Source organism: Eptatretus burgeri, chromosome 1 (assembly GCF_056783735.1).
Source record: "Eptatretus burgeri isolate ZD-2024b chromosome 1, Ebu_testis_v1, whole genome shotgun sequence".
Classification (NCBI taxonomy): Eukaryota; Metazoa; Chordata; class Myxini; order Myxiniformes; family Myxinidae; genus Eptatretus; species Eptatretus burgeri.
This window is the reverse complement of record NC_140961.1, coordinates 121,172,701-121,182,700: the sequence shown is the minus strand read 5'-3', so window position 1 is coordinate 121,182,700 and position 10,000 is coordinate 121,172,701. Positions and strand designations below refer to the sequence as shown.

The 10,000-nt window shown below is 42.6% G+C and overlaps 1 long non-coding RNA gene across 3 annotated transcripts in view; it reads left to right on the top strand.

Moving 5' to 3' along the window:
- Positions 1-10,000, top strand: part of LOC147035301 (uncharacterized) — a 67,525-nt gene that overhangs the window by 27,207 nt on the left and 30,318 nt on the right. For 2 of the 3 annotated variants that reach the window (XR_015062009.1, XR_015062019.1), the window contains exon 1: positions 1,939-4,204. This is a non-coding gene — a long non-coding RNA (uncharacterized LOC147035301). Of the gene's footprint in view, positions 1-1,938; positions 4,205-10,000 lie in introns of those variants that run through there. The other variant, XR_015062015.1, reaches the window with a different exon arrangement.

The window sequence follows — 10,000 nt, the reverse complement described above, 5'->3', positions numbered from 1 at the left end:
TGCCATCCAGCTGGTCCTATTGCAAGAGGATAGTGATGACCACAGCAGTGGTTTTTATACTTTTCCTTGTTAAATAAGATTCGGTTCAGGTGATCACCTAATCAGTACCTCACGAAGTAGAATGAGGTGTGCCTGTGTTGGAAATCAACAGACACTGGAATGGAATGGCTGCCATACATGTCGAGATGCTGATTAAAAAAAAAATTGGAATGGTCTCTAATTTTTTTCCACAGCTGTATATGTGTATATATATATATATATATATATATATATATATATATATATATATATATATATATATATATATACATATATATATATATATATATATATCCGATCCAATGTCAAGCAGTTTCTTGGAAGGGTTATACTGCGTGGTTTGACATTCCTTTCCTGTCAGTGGTTTTGGCAGAAATTTGGAATTTCGCCATGGTGCCGGCGATAGCCCACCCACTCTTCACAAAGGTCGGTTATTCCACGTCCACAAACTAATGCTGGCAAACTGGTGAAAAACAAAGACAGCAAGTTGTGTCTCAAAACGGGCAATGCGAGAGCAACAGGTCTTGTGCTTCGGTCTCATCTTGGGAGATGCCAATAATATTGAGAGTCTTCGATGCCACAAAATCCAGGAGAGACAGATATGATATTTAGTTTCAGCTCAAAATAAGAGCAGAATGCTCACAATTAAATTTGAGAGAGTTCCTGAGTTTGTTTGCCTGGAGAGAGCGATCCTCATCTAATCCATCCTCTCGGCCCTGGAACACTGATATCCTATCCAATCTCCTGATTGATAGGATATCAGTTGAGTTGCAGTTCGTTCACAAGTGTACACATTGTTCCAATGTTCCAACATCGACAAATAGTGAATAGCTAATAAGTGCCCAAGATACAATCCTCGATGCATCAAAGTTATTTTTGCGATCGAGTGACATACTACGTGTTGCGTAGTCACCGAACAACACACGCGGTCAGGTGTCACGTGTTACAAGGTCGTGTATTTATGTAACAGCTCCTCTGGTGTGCTATAACATGCTCAATGGGGGGGGGTCACGTCACGCGTGCTGCAGGTGACGTCAGATAATGTACTAGCTGATGTAACATGAGTTCTGGGGTGGTGTGTATCCATGCTGCAAGGGGATGTATAATGTTTCAGAAAGATAAATATCGTGCTCCTGGGCAAAGCTAGAAATATACAGTGATATGCCCCACATCAGTTGCTTCACGTTTGCGATGAAGTTTCATGGCGTGTGGTGGGAGGCACGGCAGTGGAATCGCTTCACACCCGACTTTATGACTTCCTCCACTAATGCACAGTCAGCACGTGACCACCAATGTAATTCTATTGTGATTGTGATGTACCATGCTCTGTTACAGAGCGTCGGTGCTGCCAAAGCACTTCCTTGGCAAGGGTTATACTGGGTGGTTTGCCATTTCCTTCCCAGCAGTAGTTAGGGCAGGAATTTGTCATTTGTTCATGGTGCTGGTGATATTGTTCATTGTTTGTGGTGTGGATGTTGAGGTCGTGGAGAGATTCACTCACCTCGGCAGTGATATTCATGTCTCTGCTGGCTGTGAGTTAGAAGTCAACAGACGTCTGGGTCGAGCCTGGGGAGCCATGGATTCACTGGATCATGGGGTGTGGCGCTGCCGGTACCTGTGCGGGAGGACGAAAGTCCGAGTCTTCAGGTCCTTGGTGCTTCCAGTCTTGCTCTATGGATGTGAGACTTGGACTTTGACCAAGGATCTGAGACAGAGACTTAATTCCTTTGGTACCAGGTCTCTTCGGAGAATTCTTGGCTATCGCTGGTCCGACTTTGTGTCCAAGGAGCGGTTGCTGAGAGAGACTCAAATGAGATTTGTTACCTGCATAGTCCGTGAGCGTCAGCTGTGACTGTATGGATATGTGGCTCGTTTTCCTGACGCTGATCCTGCTCACCAGATTCTCTCAGTGAGGGAGTCTCATGAGTGGAGGAGGCGAACGGGCCAACCACGTGCCTCGTGCTTGCAGCAGGTTGATCAGCATCTCAAGGAGATTGGGATGGACCAGGCATCTGCCAGGGGGACGGCCAGACGGAGGCCCCTGGAGTACCGGTCGAAAGTGGACGCATCAACGCGCTGCTCTGGCGCATGCTCCCATACCTGACCTTACCTGGTGATAGCTTGCCTAGTCTTTAATGAAGGACACCGTAGGATCTTTAATATCCACCAACTAATGTCAGCAGACGGGTCGCTCAGTTTAACGTCCATTCAAAGGACGGCATACACATTAATGAATCACCCTGCCTCTGAAATATTTGGATGACAGTTTTTAGCTTGGTCAGGATTCAAACCCAGGCTAGTAGCTTCGAGGTGAGTGTGCTTACTTCTCGGCCAGCCCATGGAATCCTATATCCTCCCTCTCTCGATCAACGAGCTCACTTTTTACCTTCAAGTCATAAGACTTCCCCCCCATATGATGTGATCTACGGTGTATACATTGTGTTTGTTTGGACTCCGCAGTTGACTCTTTCATGTTTCAGGGCAATTTTTAATGGGGGTAAGGTTCCTGTTAGGTTTGGTTAGGTTCCAAAAAAAGGTGTTGTTATCAAATCAACTTCGCAATAACTGATTTTTGTTTTTTTTCTTTAACCCCCCCCCCCCCCCAAAACAAACATAATTGTTCCCTCTGCCACTAAAGGTGGACGGAGGTTATATATTCACCGCTGTTGTCTTTTTGTCTGTCTGATGAGCATGCTATCTCAAAAAGTTATCGCCGGATTTGGCCGAAACTTGGTAGACAGATTGGGTGTGACACAAGCATAAATTGATGACATTTTGAAGATCCGGGTACTTTAGTTTCTTCAAGTGATTGTTCCCATTTGAGAGAGGGCCAAAAATGATATACGGTATAGCACGATATCTCAAAAAGTTGTTCAATTTGGGTTCAGGTCTGAATCCAGATTCTTCCTCTCAATGGGATACAAAAGGTTAACTGATCTGCCTGGCGGAGGTATGTGCTCTATTGAGTGCCGCTGTACTTTTTTTTTCATCTAATGTGACGTTTACTATATTTTGAATACCTTCACCATCCCTCTATTTGGCTATGATTATAGTTTCAAAACCGCCTTTTTTAATGAGATCATGCAAAGAAAACATTTTAAATGATACTTTCCGATTTTGTTTCACTCTCCACCAAAACCACAAAGCAAAATATGCAAATATACTTCACTGCCGAATGAGTAAAGTTGATTTTGGCCTTCAGTGGTGAACAGACAGGTGGTTTAAATGTCGGTTTTACAGTGAGCTGATTCTCTTCGGATCACATTTAAACCTGAAACTCCAGACTTGCACGTGCCCCTCTTCATGACGCCATTATGTGCAGATCGATTTTGACAATGTTTGTTTTTCTTGAGTTTTCTTTTCAACAATCATGTTGAAGCTTCAGTTGTTTGTTGGGAACTGAATTCCTAATATTTTACACTGAAGACGTTTATGCACCCACGTCTGATCTTATAACTGAGTGATGCTCAGCATTCATGGAAACTCGTGAAGCCATCATGATGGTTACATCCTCGCAATGGTCCTCATGAGGTAAGGTGGTCAACCCTTTACTCATTTTAACATGCAATTTGGAATTAAGCCAAAGCACGAGCTCAAAAGTCAAATCTTTTGAAAGACACCCTGAGCTGAGATATCTTACGCACATCCACATTGGGGGCAAGACAGCCATCTTAGCTTTTTTTTTTAAATACAGCAAGCTCGATGTTGTCAGTCATTATAATTCAAAGGACTGGTCGAAGTTAAAATGGTCCATCTGTCAGGGTGATCGACATGTTGTATCGTTTCATTGCACTGTGTTTGCATTCCAATGTGATGTGAAGAAAATCGTTTTTGTTGCAGTCGAGGCCAACAATATGACAAAACTAGTAGGCCAGCACCCGTGGGAAATCCATGGCATAGACATGTATGACATTCGAACATGTTGACGTCGAGTTTTCCAAAATGGGTGCTGGTGATTCGCCAGATCCAGAAATGATGCAATTTATTAACTTTAGGTAATATGTGAATACATTGTCCTTGCACATGTGAAATACAGTTTGTTTATAAATCCTGTATTTGCAGACTCTTCAGTCCTGAAAATTCAGGAGAAAACCAAAGTCACGGAAAACAACCTTCCATTTTTTTTATCACTGGTGTGTCGCATCAAATGCTCTCAAAAGGACAGGTTGGAGTTTTTTTATTTTTTTAATTAAAGATTTGAAATATGAATCATGACTAATTTTCTTTCCTCTGCATGGGTTGTAATCAAAACGTACCTTTCTTTCATGGTAGACGATGTGTTGTTCAGAATTTAAATGTGTATAAACTCAGAAGTCCTCTTGAGTGTGGGACGTTTGCATTTGGGCACTTTATAGACAATAGATCATTGTTTTGATTGCTCTCGAAAATAACAGGCTGTACCTCATTTCCTATGCATGGATTGTAATCAAAATGTGCTTTTCTTTAATGATAGATGACGCATTGTTCAGTTTTTAAATGTACATCAGAGGCCTCAAGTCTAAGGCCCTAGGCCTGAAGCATGAGGCCTGTAAGTAGTGACCAAAATGGCGGATATATAATTTGATTTTTCTCAGTTTACAATTGTACGTGGAGTCAGGCCAGTATGCCATGCTCCAACCGAGACAGACAGGCAGACAGACAGATAGACAGACAGAACTTCAGAATGACATACTGGCAGAGAATATTATACTGGATAACATGTGTCACTAAATGGTATTAGTGATGCTATCAGTGATGTTATAAGCAAGCAGATGATTGTGTTTGCGAGTCTACCCTATTACTTCTTCTAATGGCCCCAATTATTCCCACATTCTTGTTGGGTCGGCCTTGGAGTGGTTTTCTTCCAAGTCTTTCACGAACTGGCTAGCCTGGCCTGACGTTCAACTGAAGGTGATATGGACAGGAATTTGCAATTTGTTCAGACTGCTGAAAATAACTAGCTGACTCTTAAACAGGAATACTGTGGGATCTTCAACATTCACCTTCTAATGCTAACAGACGAGACATCTGGCTTAACATCCATCCGAAGGATGGAGCACTTTCTGATGTCACGTCCTGCAGGTGAAACACCACTCCGACCGTTTAGAGTCAGATCGGGAATCGAACCCGAGTTAGACAGCCATCCTGCCAGGCATTGTCTTTGCCTGTACATAATACTTATATGCTTCAAAGTCGTGCTTTCATTGTCCAAACACCCACAACACGTTTCTTCATTTCTCAATAAATATCCCATTGCTCATGTCACGTGTCCCAAAGCTACACTTCTGAAGTCAAGAGAGTCTTCGGGAAACTTCCATACAAATATGTGGAGAGTATTGCCTGCTTCATCTTTTTGCAAAAAGTAGGTTTTGGAACTTTGACCCAAATCTAAACATTATCAGTGAGGGTTGAGTAACTATATCCTGCTTCATTACGACCATTTTAGTGGGGCAACTTAGCATAAAAATTGTGCATTTTGTGAGGAAAGCACCAAATTTGGCACACTAGTAGCCTAATATATTATGAACAGATTTGGATATTGGGCCGTCTCAAATTCAGCCGCTGATGGCTGTGGCAGCCATTTTCCACTGCCATCAAAATTTTGAGATGGCCCAATATCCAAATCTGTTCATAATATGATAGGCTACTAGTGTGCCAAATTTGGTGCTTTCCTCACAAAATGCACAATTGTTATGCTATATTTAGCTAAGTTGCCCCACTATTTCTCGTGTATAACTACTGCAGAGCCCTTTGCTCGACCTGCACAAACTACTGTATATGAAAACAGATAAGCAGTCTCATTCGAATTTTGAGTCGAGTTTTCGTATTTGAACCTTTAATAAACCTGTGTTGTGTTTAGCAACAGCGCTTGTTTTGATTTTGCCAGCACCTTCGTTGTAATTATAATGCATGCCAGTTGGCTCATTGTAGTTATTTTCACAAAGCTCCGCAGCAAGTTTTTCTTGCATTGTTCCAGACGTTTCATTGTGTGTTATGACTGACATGGTACTCAAGTGGAGAGCTTGTACAGGTATTTTCTGTATTCTTACCCTGCAATTAGACAATTATAGCCACATATCTGAAGGTCAAAGCAGAATTCGGTAAACTCGCTGTTTGGATAGATTTTTTTTTTAAATAATTGGCCAAAGACTTCTCCTTGGCCTCATTGCTTTCATTGTGATGTGTTACATGCTGCACTCGCACCTGCAATTTCTGTGCATATGTTATCATCTTTCTGTGCATATGTTATCCCTTAATGCAGCGACGTAGTCTGGTGAAATGAAAGTTTTATTGTGGCTTCGTCATGAAGTTGTTCCGAATGTGACTTGGGCTTTTGCTGTGGATGAGGACGGGAAGGACAGCTCAAATGTTTTTAACACTCACCTTTGAGCTTTCTCGCCTTGGTTTGATTCTCATCCCAGCTACGGACTATCGTCCCTGGTGTCTCGTATGCAGGGCGAGGCATCAATATGTGTGTCATTCATCCAAAGGATGTTGGGGTGGAGGAACAGTTTGTCAGCTCTGGACGTTAGTGGATGATAAATATCCCTTGGTGTATTTCATGAAGAGTAAGTGAATTATCTCAGGTGCACTGAACAGATTGCAAATTCCTGCGCAAAACACCTTCAGGGAACATCAGGCCGAGCCTATCGGTTCGTAAAAGACTTGGACCACAATCGGTCTCTGACCGACCCCAAAATACTGTGGGATTCATTGAGTCTGTTAAAGAAGTCATTTATTTATTTAGTCATTTAAACAAATTCATAGTTGTTGAGGGAATTTTCCTTCATTGGGTTTTTTGTCCCTACTTTGACATAAGGCTCAAAGAGGAGTTTGGACATCTATAATATACAGGACAAAGCCATCAATGTATAAGCTGATGGAAAAACTAAAGGAGGGGGGGTGTGGGTGGAGTAAGGAAGAGGGGAGAGTGAGGAGGGGTGGGGAAGGAAGGTTGCGTGAATAGGTGAAGGCAGTGTGAGGGGAGTGGAAAGGAAGGCAGCACAAGAGGAGGGAAAGGGTGTGAGGGGAAGGAAGAAGGAAGGCATCGTGAATGGTAGGAAGGCAGCATGAGGAGAGGGAAAGGGAAGGCAGCATGAGGAGAGGGAAAGAAAAGGGAGCAGGAGGGGAAGGGAAGGCAGCGTACTGGGGCATTACCGCTAACCCATGAACATTGGCATGTTTGGTATAACCGATTGCTAATCGCTGGCCAAGATAGCACGGTTATATGAAACACCATCTGAAGACATCTGGTGTGTCAACTACTGTTTGAATTGGACAAATAAACACTTTTTTTAAACAGTCAGAACTGCTGCTGAGGTCAATTCCATAGTTTAAACATTGAAATTCGGCTGAGGTTAACAAAATTCCAGAGCTTATCGCATTTATATATAACCGCATAGCTTATAACCGCATTCTAGTGCGGTTATAATATAATATAATTAATAGGCTGCCGCTCAACGATTTAAATCATAACCACACTATAAATCGAAGTGACAACATCACCGTCATACCGAAGAAAAAAAAAACAAAAAAAAAACAGGGAGTCTGGAACACTTACGCTAACCATTACCTTGACGTGTTTCGACTTATGAGTAACTTACAAGTAATGTGTGTCGACGTGTGTCAACGATCGTGTAACGTGCCTACAACTTATAGCCAGCATATGCGGAACGTGTGTCATCCGCTGAGTACGTCGAGAAATTTTCAACATGCTGAAAATTTGTCGACGTACTTGGCGTACTAGGATGTATGCCAGCGTACTATGACGTATGGCAGCGTACTACGACGTATACAAAACTTACCCATAACCTATTCGACGTGTGCCAGCTTGGTTCCGCAAATTTTTCATACGTCGGCACACGCTGGCTAAAACGTCAAGGTGTGACAGCGGCTTCACACTTCGATGTCGAGTGCGGTTATGATTTGATTCGTCTCGCCGCAGCCTATGGATGGCCTATGCCACGTGATCTTCGGCGATACACTGCCACGTGCTATGTATAAGTTAGATTATCGTTGGGCATAGGTTGTGAACGCCGACAACACGCTCAGCATTCGTTGGTATAAGTTATCTATATGTGATTGAAACGTTCTGTGTACGTTACTAATACGTTATGCATACGTCCAACTCGTTATGAATACGCCCAAAACTTTAAAAAACATCAATAGTTCAGCGTACGCCAGCGTTTTACACACATTTTGATACCTTGCCATACGCTGGCTAAAACGTCAAGGTGTGACAGCCCCTTGAGGGAGAGCGGGCTGATCCAAAGAGTTCATTAAGGATGAAGCCTTGATAAAGGATAATTAAATAAAGCCGTTAATTATCTTCAAAACGAGTTATTAAATTAACCCAAACACCCAGTTTTCACTCATTTACTCCCTTGGGGTTCCCTTACTCAGCATGCAAAGCTTGGGGCTGCTTGGTTTCTTGGCTTTGGAGTTGTGGAGACACCCACACACGCTAACACTCATGTATACACAAATATAGATACTTTGAGACCTGAGAGGGCTCTGTTCCACTGTATGAACCTTGTATATGGAGATAATAACCAACAACACACATACACATGCACACACACATACATATGCACACACACGCACACACACGCACACACACTCATACACACACAAACCAAAATGTAGCATTGATAATGGAATTGTTGAATGATTGTTCCAGCATTCATTCCAAGTTCCTTTCTGGCACGAGGGATGTGCAGAACATCAGATTGCACGTTTCTACATAAAGTAATTGTTAAGTATGTGCAACTCATGCACCCCTCGGTTTTGGTAGCTCGTACTTGTTGCTGCGTTTGAGCCTGGGGAGTAACTGCTGAAATCTATCTGTACGAGTTCTTCCCGACATCTTTGTTCTTTGTTCCTTTCACACTTCTTTCTCCTGTTTTTTTTTTTTTCCACAATTCTCTGTTTATTCCAATTATTGATCTTTTTTCCTTCTCATTCATCTCTTTTACACTCTATTTCTCTCTTTCCTTATCTATCTTTCTCAGTAGAAGTGAATTCTTGCAGAAATTTTTCTGCAAGGCTCACTTAGCTGCTTTTGAGGGTCGTGGAGTAGCGGCTGAAACCCAAATCCTCTCCGGGTTACTCCTGATGACTCCATCTTTGGTTTTTACCTCTTTGGGTTCCTTATTGATCTTACTTATTGCTTAGAGGTGACACAAAGTATTCTGAGCAAAGTCGAAATAGTCTTTCCATGAAACCAACAAGTGTATCATCAAAAAACACTGATTACATCACTTAACAATCCATTACAATGCCACGTCTGTCAGAAAATAAGAGGAATTAAATCATTGGACACCTTCAAGCAGGGTGTTCCATTGGCCATATTGCAAGGCTATTTAATGTGAGGAGGATCTGTTTATAACCTCACAATATGTTATCAAGCCACTGGATCAGTAAGAGATACTTTAATAAGTTGACATCTCAGGATAACGACTCCCGCTCAGGACCGATACATTTTCATGAACCATCCACACAATCGGTTTCAAACTTCCCAGAGTACTGAAAACACACCACCTGGACTGGCTGAAAGGATGGCCTCGAGGTACGCACCCCTGCCCTTCAGGTGTTTAGCCTGGGTTTGAATTCCGACCCAGCTATAAACTGTTATCTGATGTTTCACAGGCATGGTGATTTATCAATGTGTGCGCCATCCCTCGCATGGAGGTTAATTTGGTGTCCCGTCTGCCAGTATTCATTGGTGGACGTTAATGATCCCACAGTGCCTTTTTTGAAGAGTCGGTGATCTTTTGCCATCACCATGGCCAAATTCAAATTCCTGCCTGAACCTACAGAGGGCATTGCATTTGCAGTACAGCTGCACCCTCAGCAAATGATGCTACTCTGCAGCTTTGTGCTGCAGACAAAAGAAGAAAAAGACTCCCTGGACCTCGCAGGACAAGTGTCAACACCGTATCGAGATGTTTCCATGATGCAGTGATCCGTGCTCGTCATCCTG